We start from the raw sequence: 11,710 nt of genomic DNA, 5'->3' as shown, positions 1-11,710 counted from the left end.
GAGGCCTGAATGGAAACTCCTTCCATAACAGGCTCCCGCTTTCCCCCTCCGCCTGTGCCTCCCCTCCCCGTGGAGGACCTGGCTCTAGATCACTCCAGAGTCAGGGTAAAGTGCTGTTCCGGCCCCGGGATGAGCCCTCCACCCCTCGCCCCAGTGGCTTCAGCTCAGGATTACCACTGGAGACTCACAGACACCCCTCAGAGGAAGCAGAACTTGCTTACTGTAGGACTTGTCTGCATCTCTCAGTGGAGTGGTTTGCTTAGTTTTAGGACTGAAGCAAAACAAACAGTGTCACTGGTCTATAAATAAGTGGCCTCTGATTCCCTCTTCTCATCTCTTTCCCAGTCTAGTTTATTCGGGGTATAGTGCTCACACTGCGTGGCCGTGAGCACGTGTGGGCATCACCGACCCAGCTTTGTTGAAAAGCCGGACTTGGGGTCTGCTTTCAAATGCAGAGAGGGCAGCTGGATGGTGACACACTGCCCAGATATGAGTCATTTGTTCTGGGCCTTGAGGAAGAATTTGAAAAGTCACAGCAGAGTCAGAAGAATGACAAGTTGATAGGATAACTAGAACAGAGCAGGGTGTGAGTTTGACAAAATGTGGGGTCACAGCGGAGGCCAGCCATTGTTTTGAAAAACAACTGCAACATTAGACGGCTAGACAGCCAAGGAGGGACTTGCCAAGGAGCTGGGCTGGCGTCAAGTGCCCTCTTTAGCTTGCCCTGAGGACACTGCCATCCTCCCAGGACTCCCCCACAGCTTGTCTGCTCTCGGTGGTGTGGAAGGGCCGGAGTAAGGGGACTGCTGATAGTTCAGGACCACGTGGGCGGAAGTTTCCCTGTTTTCTCCTGGAATTGCTCTGTTTTCAGGAAAGATGTTGGCTGCATTTTGAGAGACGATTTGAAAGCTGGATTGGGGAAATAAAGTCCTTCCTTTGGGACAGGATCCCAGACGACTTTGCAGAGTGCTGTGAGTGGGCCCTGAGTTATCTGAAGGAGTGTTTAGTCTGGGAAAACAACCGGAAGAGAGAAAAGCGGGATACAAGAGCAGGCAGGGAGCAAGTCTGTTCTTCTCTGGCCGGGCTGCGGGTGTGGAGGAAGAAGGCTAAGTTAACCTTGGAGGCCCGGACTAGAGATGGAAGAAGGCAGAGACAGCTCTAGCGGACAAGGTGGCAGTTAGAAGGGGTGGCAGTGCAGCCTCTTGGGGTCACTGTGCCTAAGTGGTCGGCACACAAGGCTCAGTCACCCCAGAGCTCAGAAGCCACCCTCTGTGTGTATCTGTTTGGCATTCTGGGTGGATTCTGATTAGATCCTGGTAGGTGGGGCAACTGAGAAAAAGTGAGGGGGTGAACATGAGTTGGGAGAACAGGAAGGAAGTGACTAGGGATGAGCAGCCGGGAACCACAGGGAGAAGAGAACGAGGTGAGAAAATGTGTCCCTAGTCATCACAGCACCACTTCCTCCTTCTGGGAGGCAGAGTTTGACAAGGGTGGGTGTTTCCTGAATCCCTACAAAGACTGGCCTAGTGTACTCATACAGACTTACAGGAGAGAGGAAGTGATGTGGACTTCACACTCGTGGAAGTGGGGGGGGGGGGCGGGTCATGGGAGAGAGAGGCCCTGTTAGGTAAGGAAGCAGGTTCTACACACCAATCACACTTCGGGAGAGAGGGAGCAAGGCACAGGGTGCTAATGTGTCCCAGTGTGAGCGCTTAAGAAGGACCCTTTGAAAAATAAAAAGCCGGGCGGTGGTGGCACAGACCTTTAATTTCAGCACTCAGGAGGCAGAGCCAGAGAGATCTTTGTGAGTTCGAGGCCAGCCTAGTCTACAGAGTGAGTTCCAGGACAGGCTCCAAAACTACACAGAGAAACCCTGTCTTCAAAAACAAAACAAAACAAAAAAAACCAAACAAACCAAAAAAAAGGACCCTCTGAGCTCAGACATGAAGGTCAAATACGACTGTTGTGACTAGGGTGCAGCAGAGAGCAGACTGTCCCTGGACAGAGCAAAAGGGACTGAGTTCCCCAGGCTGGGTCTTTAGACCACAAAGGTGGAGGGGTGAGGGAGGGGTGGTGGTGGTGTCTGTAGACAACCAGGCAACGCTGATGTATGGACATTGCAACTCAGCCTGTTTTGCATTTTTGAAAGAGACCAGAAGAGAAAATCATGACGTGGGCTGGGGTCCTGGCAAAGATGAAGAGGAGCAGATGGATTTCAGGCCCAGGTGGGAGGTAAGGCTAGCGCAGAAGACCCGAGAGAGAGCATGAGGCTTTAGGGGGTCAGGAAGGGTCAAATTTTTTCTTCGTGTGCTGAATCCTTGCATTGGCAAAGGAAAGAACAGTGGAGAACAAGCCAGAAGAAAGACAGGAGGGAATCTGTGGGCCTGGAGTCTCCAGTGCCTTGGGCTGGGCCTTAGCAGTTGACTGCTTGCCTCCCATACGTGAGGCTGGGTTCCAGTCCCCAGCGCTGCGGTGACACACTAATTAAAATAAAAACCACTGGCCTTCTGAAGAGATTAGGTGGGGAGAGAGGGCTCGGGTGAACTGACACTTGGGAATTGTTGAGGTCTGCAGTTGCTGTCCCCCAAGGAAGGCACGGATGCTTGTGGCAGAGTGACAGTCTCCACTCTGTCTATATTTCTTTGACAAAGTTTGAGCTGTTCAGAGACACTGCAGACCTCTGTAGAGAGGAATGACTGTGTCCTTTGCACACTCCTAACACACACAGTAGATGCTGGTGGAGCCCTCTCCAAGGCTGTACCCTGCCTAGGAAAGATCGGAAAAGAGGGTGGAGCTTGGCTTCTGCACAGGCAGGCAGGGTCCAGGTGTCTCTGGGCTGGGAGACTCCGTGGGTGGCTCTGCACTTCCCCACAGCCTTCTATATCTGCAGGGTCCTGACCCTTAGGAAACAGCGTCTTGCTGCTCTCCGAGCCTCATGCTCTGTGTATGACCCCTGGGCTTATCGGATGTGCAGTGGACTCTGTGTGTACTTTATCTGTCATCAGTTTACTGGATAGACTAAAACTATTGACCAGAGAGAAGAGAGTATCGTAAGGTTCCCTTTGTTCTCCCGGAGTGAGGCTGCAGCCCTTGAAGGAGCAGGCTTGTCACAGGCTCTAGAAGAAGGAAAAGAGGAGACAGTCCACAGAGGGATGGAGCTGCCGCTAGAACGTGAAAGTAGGAAGCGCATTGGAGTGCATATCACACATGAATCATTTGTATATGTGCAAACATTGCCTCTTCTCATAGCAAAGTCCCTGTCCCAAGTTTGTAGTCAGGAACTGAAGGGGGTGGGGATGGAGCGCAGCTGGAGAGCCGCTCAGCAGTGAAGAGCACTTGTTTCTCTTGCTGAGGATCAGGGTTCTGTTCCCAGCACCCACATGGTAGCTGGCTCAAACCATCCTTAACTCCAGTTTCAGGGGATCCCATACCTATTTCTGACCTCCAAGGGCATGCAGGCAAAAACACTCATACACATAATAAAATAATAAATTATCAATACATTTAAAAAAGAAAGAATTGGACTCAGGGAGCTTAAATTCTAAGCGTCAAAGAAGACATTGCAAGCCCCCATGAGTAACTCTTCCTCAACTCATAAAGCAGTTTGCTTTACTCTAGGGAACAGCAGTGACCACAGGGTAAGAGGTAGAATCCATCTATCTGCTTAGAAATGTGAAACCTCAGAATTTCAAATGTCCAGGTAATTCCCATTTCACATCAGAATGATATAAGCTCAAATATAAAATGATATTCATAGGAATAACAACCATCCTTTAAAAAATGCAGCTAATCTTTTTACTTTCATAAGAAATCTATCAGATCTACCAGAACTGGGTATGTTTCTTAACTGATCTAATTCAGAAAAATAGAGTTAAAAAAGAAAAATCCAAAGCAACAAAGGCCCATTTCCTATCCCCCCAAAAACTGAAGCAGAGTTACAGGTATCTGTTTATGCTTGGACACTTGGTTCTTTATTTAACACTGCAGAATCTTTGATGGAACTGTGAACTGTGAACTTGCCATGTCTTCCCTTCTTTCCCCAGCTGACGGAATACAGCTTTGCCACAGATTCTCTGAAGCTCAGAGGCGGAAATGTGGTGTGTTGCTGGTGGAACTGCAGATGGAGAGTGTCTGATTGGCTGGAGCAGTGGCTTTGCTAGGCAATGTGGAGATCCATGCAGCTGGAATAACTTTCAGTTCAAGCCTTGGCAAACCGTGAGTGTATAAGGGAATAGAAGTAGAGGAGGAGGCTCAAAGATTGTACCATGTACTGTCCACCCCATCTTAGACTGGCCAGTGAGCGGCTGTTCTGTGCTATATCCTCAGAGGAGACAAGCATTAAATGAACTAGTCTATCTACTTGAAGGACGCAGGCCCAGTACACCAAAGGTGTTCAGTGGATATCATTACTTATAAAAATTTGTTATAGATTGGGGAGATGTCTGTTGGTAAGTGTTTGTGCATAAGCATAGAGATCTGAGTTTGAACTGCCAGACCCATATAAAAAAATCCAGGCATAGTGGTGCAAGCCTGTGATCCCAGCCCTGGGGAGGCAAAGACTAGAAGATTCCTAGATCTTGCTCGCCAGTCCCACTGAATTAGTGAGCTCCAGTTTCAGTGAGAGGTCCTGTCTCAACTAAAGTAAAGAGTGACTGAGGAGCTCACCAGATGTCACCCTCTGGCCTCCACACATGCACATAGACACACACACACACACACACACACACACACACACATGCACACACACAGGGGTTTGTGTGGGGGAGTCATTATTTAGAATGATTAACCTCTTAGGGTCAATCAAAACTGTCACTAATTAGGATCACTAAGCAACTGTCCCCTACAAAGTACTCAAGATTCTGCCATGTCGCTGAAAGGGCTTGGATAAAGTCTTACACTGCATTCCCTAACCTCATTATTACAGACCAGAATTTTGTCTTGACTCACGTGGCCTACCAGAGCTAGACTGAGATAGGCAAGTCTGATACTCTGCAAGTCACATGAAAAAAGTATTTTTACCTCTTCCAAGCTTTGAAACTGATTTCTGCATCACAAAGTTTTCGATCATTCACAACCCCCTTGGAGAACCAGATAAGTTTTGCAGCTGAGGTAGCCTCAACCTTCAAGGCTGGTTTCTTTCCATGCTCCCTAGAGGACTAGGTTTGGAACTTTCCCTGAATGTATATCTTCTGAGGGCTGAGTTGGACCTTAGGCGTTTCCTGTCCCACACAGGGAACCATACGCTTTCTGAATTATCTCATAGGACATTTCTCATCTGTGAATCTTTAAAGCCTGAAGTTCATGTTTTTCCCTTCGCCCTCCTCTGATGCTCAGTCTTCAAGGGCCATGTGTGTATTCCATTATAACCCCATTGCTTCCCTCGCGCAACGATAATATGTGGGTTACAGTGTGTACATTCATCCAGAACAGCAAAGGTTACCACTGCAGATTTATTGCTTCTTACATCATTTTACTGTGGGGCTGATTCATGAGATCAGTTTATTTAGTAATTAAATAATATTAAATAAGGCGACTGTACCGACTCACGCCAGCCCTGACTTAGCTCACTCCACTGCCCCCTCCCTCTTGCAGTCAGTGTCTGATAAGAGGGATGGGTACCTACAGGCACAGCCTGGACCAGGGTGTGGCGTGGGACCTTTCATTAGGGCCACCGTCTCGGCCCCACGGCACCTCACAGAGCGTTCGCTCCTGAGAATTCCCAGCCTAACACGGGGACAGACCTTCTTTTCTTGGTCACCACCGTCTCTGCTGTTTCCTTGGTTACATCATTGTTTATATTCAGAGGGTCTCATTTTCAGCCAAGATCCTCTTTTCCCTTGGTGGTGTCACACGGATCATCATACACAGTTTTATACTCCTGTCCACTTTGTGGCTGATCACACATGCTCCTTAAGCTCACATTGGAATTTGTAAGTTACCACTAGGACCAAGATTGAGTTTAGTTTGTTAATTTACTCTTTTCAACAGTTTGTTTTTGAAACTTTGGAGTGTATGGCAATCTGTTAGCACAGTGAGCACTTTTTTGTTTGCCATAGAATTCTATAGTTGACTTTGTTTACCTTTTTTAAAAGACAGGATCTCATGTAGCCCAGGCTGGCCTTGAATTTGCTCTGCAACTTCGGCTGACCTTCCATTCCTGATTCTCCTGCCCCAGCTCCTGGAGTGCTGGGATTGCAGGTGTCCACCAGCACTCAGCTCAGTGGCTGTTTTAAGCAGGTGTCCACCAGCACTCAGCTCAGTGGATGTCTTAATGCAATTCTTATTATCTCATCGGTGCCTCTGTCCACCCAGCAAGCCACCTTGACTTTTTATCTTTTGTTATATAATACTTTCAGAATTACAGAAAACTTACAGAACAGTGTGGAGAACTCCTAACTACCTCTCATCCGATTTTCCCACTGATAACATCCATTTTCCCTTGTGTATCGTGTCCCAGGATCCCACATTACATGGAGTTATTATGCCTCCTTGGTTTTCTTCTATCGGTCTCCACCTTAGCTGGGGAGACAGGGTCTCCTGCTGAACCCAGGAGCTCACCACTTAGACTAGCTGGCCAGCAAGCCCCAGAGACCTTCATGTCTCCAGTCTTCGGCAGTGCAACACCCATCTCAGCTACACCTCTCAGGAAACACCGTCACAGACACACCCAGAGGTGTTGTCTCCTAGGTGATCCCAAATGCAGTCCAGTGGATGAACCATCACTCTCGATGAGCTAACTCCCTTCCACAGCCCCACCTTTGAAAGGAGTCACCGCCTCCCAATAGCACCACAGGGAGGGACCAAGCCTTTGAGGGACATTTCAGATTCAGCCTTTGGTGGCCTGAAGATATGTATGCTCTGGGGAGTGGCCACTCCCCACATATACCTTTCTGCACTGCTAATCTACATATGAACACCCGGTTTCTATGCAGTGCTATGGATCCCAGTTCAGGTTCTGATGCTTGTGAAGGATGCTTGTTACCAAGAAAGCTGTCCCTTCGGCCCCCAGGAGCTAGTGCTTCTGTCTTCAGGATTACAGCCTGGAGCCCAGACCCTGCTTCTAAATTCACCTATGTTTGGTCTGAGATGACCCTGTGGCTAAGAGCACTGACTTTGAAAGCTTAAGGACCTGAGTCAAATCCCAAGGAACCCAGATAAAAAACCAAGCAAGGTCACGGGAGCTCCCATTAACTCCAGCGCCGTAGGGAAGGATCATGGGGCTGCCAGGCTAGCTCCAGTTTCAGGGAGAGAATGATGCAGGGGAATGATGTGGAGAGCAATAGGACAGGGCACCTGAAGTCATCTGTGGTATCCAATGTACCTGAACACACACATGCTCATATACCACATACACTTATGTCATGTACGTGGATATACACACAATACGTACACAGAATAAGACCAATCACCCAGGTCCGTTTCCTCTCCACCCTCTTCAGGGGAGTCAGGCCATTCATTTGTTGAATAGCTTCTCATTTTAGTCCATGCTGCATGTTGGGTTCCTTCTACATCTAGGCTGACTTTAAACGTTTCCTTTCGTTGAGGGGAGCAATGTGCGAAACAGCATCATGATTGTCAAGTGAGAGCTGTGCGGAAAGGTATGAGAGAACGGCCACGCCCCGTGTGGAGTCTGAGTCTGAACTGTCCCTCAAAGTCCCGGGTATTGAAATTGGTCCCTAGCCTGAGGTGTTATCGGGAGGTGGTGACCACTTTAAGAGGTGAGGCCTCTTTCTCTCCCTCATTCTTTCCACCCACCCATGTATTCCTTGTGTTACCCAACCTCAGTTGTGCCTGCCTGCACTGCCAGTATTAGAGACGCAACCGGGGGCCTCAGGCAAGCGCTTTGCCAGTGAGCCCAAGCCCCAGCTCTGATTTATCTTTCTTACATTTCCCTTCTACAAATTAGCAGATCCACGGACACTTTCACAGAGCCGTCCTGGTTTTGGAGGCATTTAAACCTAGAATTCAGCATTTGTTCATAATTGCTTTTTTTTTTTTTTTTTTTTTTTTGCTTTGAAAAAAATCCAAATGCAATAAAAGACATGGCTCTGTTAATAATAGTTTTTAAAAATGGCTGGGATCAACCCAGGCCATGCCTATGCTGGCAGACACACTCTGAGCTCTACCCTCAGCTCCAGACATGTGCCTCTCTCTCCAGTACACCATCAGATGTGTTCTGCTGGAGCTCAACCTTCCTGACTTCCCGAACTCCCTCCAGCTCAGCTCCTCAGATAGGTATTCTAATTTCTCCCTTCCATAGATAAGTCTTGCCTTCCCAGGAATATCATATAAATGTGTAAAGCTTCCCCCACTCAGCATAATGTTTCTGTAGTGTATCCACACCATGGATCATATCAACTCATTCTTCTTGTTGGTGAGTAGATTCCACTGTATACACATACATAAATATGTATATATATATATATATATATATATATATATATTAATTACATTGTATGTATACATCCTATCGATCAGTCTCTGAAACACAGCCGTGAAGAGTGATGTTTACTTGTGTGCAGTGGCTCTGGTTTTTTTACCTCACGCTTCAGATCCCCCTGGTGACTGGGATTTGATTATAGATGCTTTCAATCGTTTACAACAGTTCTGCTTCTCGTGTGCTTTGTTTACTTACACAGGATATTTTCAAAGTGGCTCGGTGCTGAGTGTTGGCGTGACTGGGTAGACAGGTAGCTGTCCCTCAAGCAGTTCGTCAATCTTTCCTTCACTGGTCACCTACTGAACACATGCGAAGTGTCTATCACTGTGGCGAGTTTTTGAGAAAACAAGCTTGGAAAGGGACAGAGTCCTGCTTAGGCATTCAAGGTCCATCAAGAGGCCAGTGGCACACACCTGTAATCTCAACAATAAGAGGCAGAAGCAGGAAGATCGAGAGTCCAATGCCAGCCTTGGCTACATGAAACCCTACTTAAAATAAAATAGGGGCTGAGGATGTACCATGCTTAATTGGTAGAGTGCTCGCCCAGCATAGATGAAGCTTAAGTTCGATTCCCAGCATAAACTCACATAAGTGGGGCTTGGTGGCACCTGCCTGTGATCCTAGTACTCAGGAGCTGATGGAAGGAAGATTAGGAATTCAAGGCCATCCTCAGCTCTATAGCAAGTCTGAAGCCAGCGTGGGCTACTGGAGACACTATCTCAAAATATAATAATAAACGAAAACCAAACAGAGGCCCTGGGCACTGAATCCTTTGTTTACAGATCTCCTTCGTCATCTGGTCCGTTCTACCCTATGGATAAAGCGATGGTTGAGACTCACCGCTCTGTTGGAAGGGCGGTGTGGTGGCTTTTGCAGTTGTGTGGGCTCAGGGGCTGGGGAGAACACGAGGGGCAGGAAGGAGCCAGCTGTTTCCCATCAGTTTGCTGACAACTCTCACCTCTGGAGGCAGCTGCTGAGGCGCGGGGCGGGGGTGGGGTGGGAGCAGAGGTGGGCGGACAGCCCGCAGCTGCCACCTCATTTCCTTTCCAATTTTAAGGATAGAGGGTGGCACATGCCCCCAGCATCCTTGTGAAGCCACAGCTGCCTTCACCTCTTACATGTGCCCAGAGACTAAGGTGTGCCTGGCATACCATGATTCCATGGAAAATACTGGATGGAAGCCATGTGCCTGCACAGAGCCCAGGACCTCACAAATGCTAGACAACTGAGCTACCCACATCCTCAGTCCTCTCTCCTCCCTCCCTCTTCTCCCTGTCTCCCTCTCCTCTCTCTCCTTCTCTCTTTTTCTTTTTTGAGACAGGGTTCTACTATGAAGCCCTAGCTGGCCTGAAGCTTGCTCTGTAGACCAGGCTGGTCTCGAACTCACAGTGATCCGCCTGTCTCTGCCTCCCAAGTGCAGGGATTAAAGGTGTGTGCCACCACACCCAGCCCCAATCTGCTTTTGAGTCCTGTTGAAGAGCTTGTAAGAAAGTTTCTGGTAGTTCAGTAATCTTTAAACCTGTAAATTCCTTTAAGAGGGAGAAAAAGAAAAAGAAAGACAAGACCTGGAATGGAGATACGTTTGTTCCAGATGCTTTAAACAAACATAACGTCGTGTGGAATCTGATTTTGAATGAATTGAAGTACAGTAAACCTCAAAATATCCCAGGCACTGCTTGCTGCGGCTCACCAAACAGGAAAATGACTTCAGCGCCGACCGCGCTCTCTTCCTCTGGAGTCACACCAGGCAGCTCTTTGTACTCTCTTGAAAACATCTTAATTCTTCCCCAAGCACCATGTTTCTTGGAATTATTCACCGGAAATTAATAGTACTCTGAATCTTAAAGTCATTCAAACCACAAGCGACTTTGCAACAACTCCTAGCAGAAGTATAAAAAGCGCCCAGCAGTTTACGATAGCATTAGTCATCACCGCACACAGCTCTCTCCCCCACCCCACCCCAAAGATGTGTATTTCCCCGTGTTAGCTAGCTGGTGTTGGTACTGACAGGCGAGATAAGCAAGCGAAACACACCGGCAGTGTCAGGGCTGGGGTGGAGACCAGATAAGGACAGGAACTTCAAGGTGTGGGAGTAGAAGCAGCAGGAGATGAAAAATAGTAGAGGAGGTGGTCAAGGAGGGTGTCGCTGAGAGTGTGATTTTGGAGTCAAGACTTTAGTAGTCATCAGAGCAGCCCGGAAAGAGCAGGTGTGATATGTAAAGGGCGGGAGGTACAACGTGCTGGGCTCCCCCATAGTGTGGGGAAGGAGAGCAAGTGAGGATAAGAGCAAGGCGTCTGTGCTATAGCGTGGAAGGCAGACTTGTTGGACAGAGAGAGGCTCACTGGGACAGCGCTGTAGCAGAGGTTCTGCATGGAATGGCCATCCTGATGCTCACAGTTCGGCTCTGTCCAGGCAAGCGGGGAGAAGGATGCTGCCCAGCGAAGGAGTCAATGGGTGATGTTGTTTTTAGAAGGCAGTATGTCCTGCTCCAGGGCTGGCTTCCTGTGTCCTTCTGAGTACCTCCTGGGAAAGATAAGAGCTCAGTCGTCCATGGCTGGTGAGAATTAGACCCAGTTTCCTTCCTCTGCTCTTGACCTGGTGGCACCCTGGAGCTGGCTACTTGACCTTCCTGGTTGCTTAGTTTCCTCATGGAGAGGATAATTGTTCATTACATGATGGAACTGTGTGGTCAGTTAATAATGTGGTAACAGCCCTGTGGCCGTCAAGGGTTCTGAGTGTCTTTGAAAGAGTCACGACACAAACTGAAGCAATGACATTAGTGTCACTATTATAAGAAACACATGGAGTGTTGGTACCAAAAACAGTTCAGGGACAGGAAAACTGTGGGCGACAGGGAGGAGACGGGTACAGAGCTGGGACAGGATGAGTGTCAAGGAGAATGACGTTTCTAGTCAGGATGTTTTGAGGCTATATGAGTGAGGACTTGGGAAAGGGTGGCCTGTTAGGAGAGTGAGGCCAAGAGCCAGTGTTAGCACAGATCAGTGCCTGAGCCCCGTGGACTCACTGTGCCTGAGCCCCGTGGACTCACTGTGCCTCTTCACTGCCCACCTCATTAACACTCAACCTGCACAGCCCACTCGTGTGTGCTTTGTATATTTTGTACTTGGGTTTTTTTTTCCCCAGTTCTGGGGTCTGAACCCAGAGTGTTGAGCACACCAAGCAAGCAGTCTACCAGTGGAGTGTATCCTTGGGCCATCATTTGTGTTTCTAAACACCGCGCTCAAAAGTGGCACACAACTATGTGTTAC

The 11,710-nt window shown here is 48.4% G+C and overlaps 1 long non-coding RNA gene across 1 annotated transcript; it reads left to right on the top strand.

Annotated features, from left to right (window-relative positions):
- Positions 1 to 2,143: 2,143 nt before the first annotated feature.
- On the top strand, positions 2,144 to 9,187 carry LOC131905315 (uncharacterized). Its single transcript, XR_009377876.1, has 3 exons — positions 2,144 to 2,232; positions 4,044 to 4,215; positions 8,640 to 9,187. It is a non-coding gene; the product is annotated as an uncharacterized LOC131905315 (long non-coding RNA).
- Positions 9,188 to 11,710: the final 2,523 nt, after the last annotated feature.

Source organism: Peromyscus eremicus, chromosome 2 (genome assembly GCF_949786415.1).
Source record: "Peromyscus eremicus chromosome 2, PerEre_H2_v1, whole genome shotgun sequence".
NCBI lineage: Eukaryota > Metazoa > Chordata > Mammalia > Rodentia > Cricetidae > Peromyscus > Peromyscus eremicus.
The sequence above is the reverse complement of the archived record's forward strand: the minus strand, read 5'-3'. Positions and strand labels throughout refer to the sequence as shown.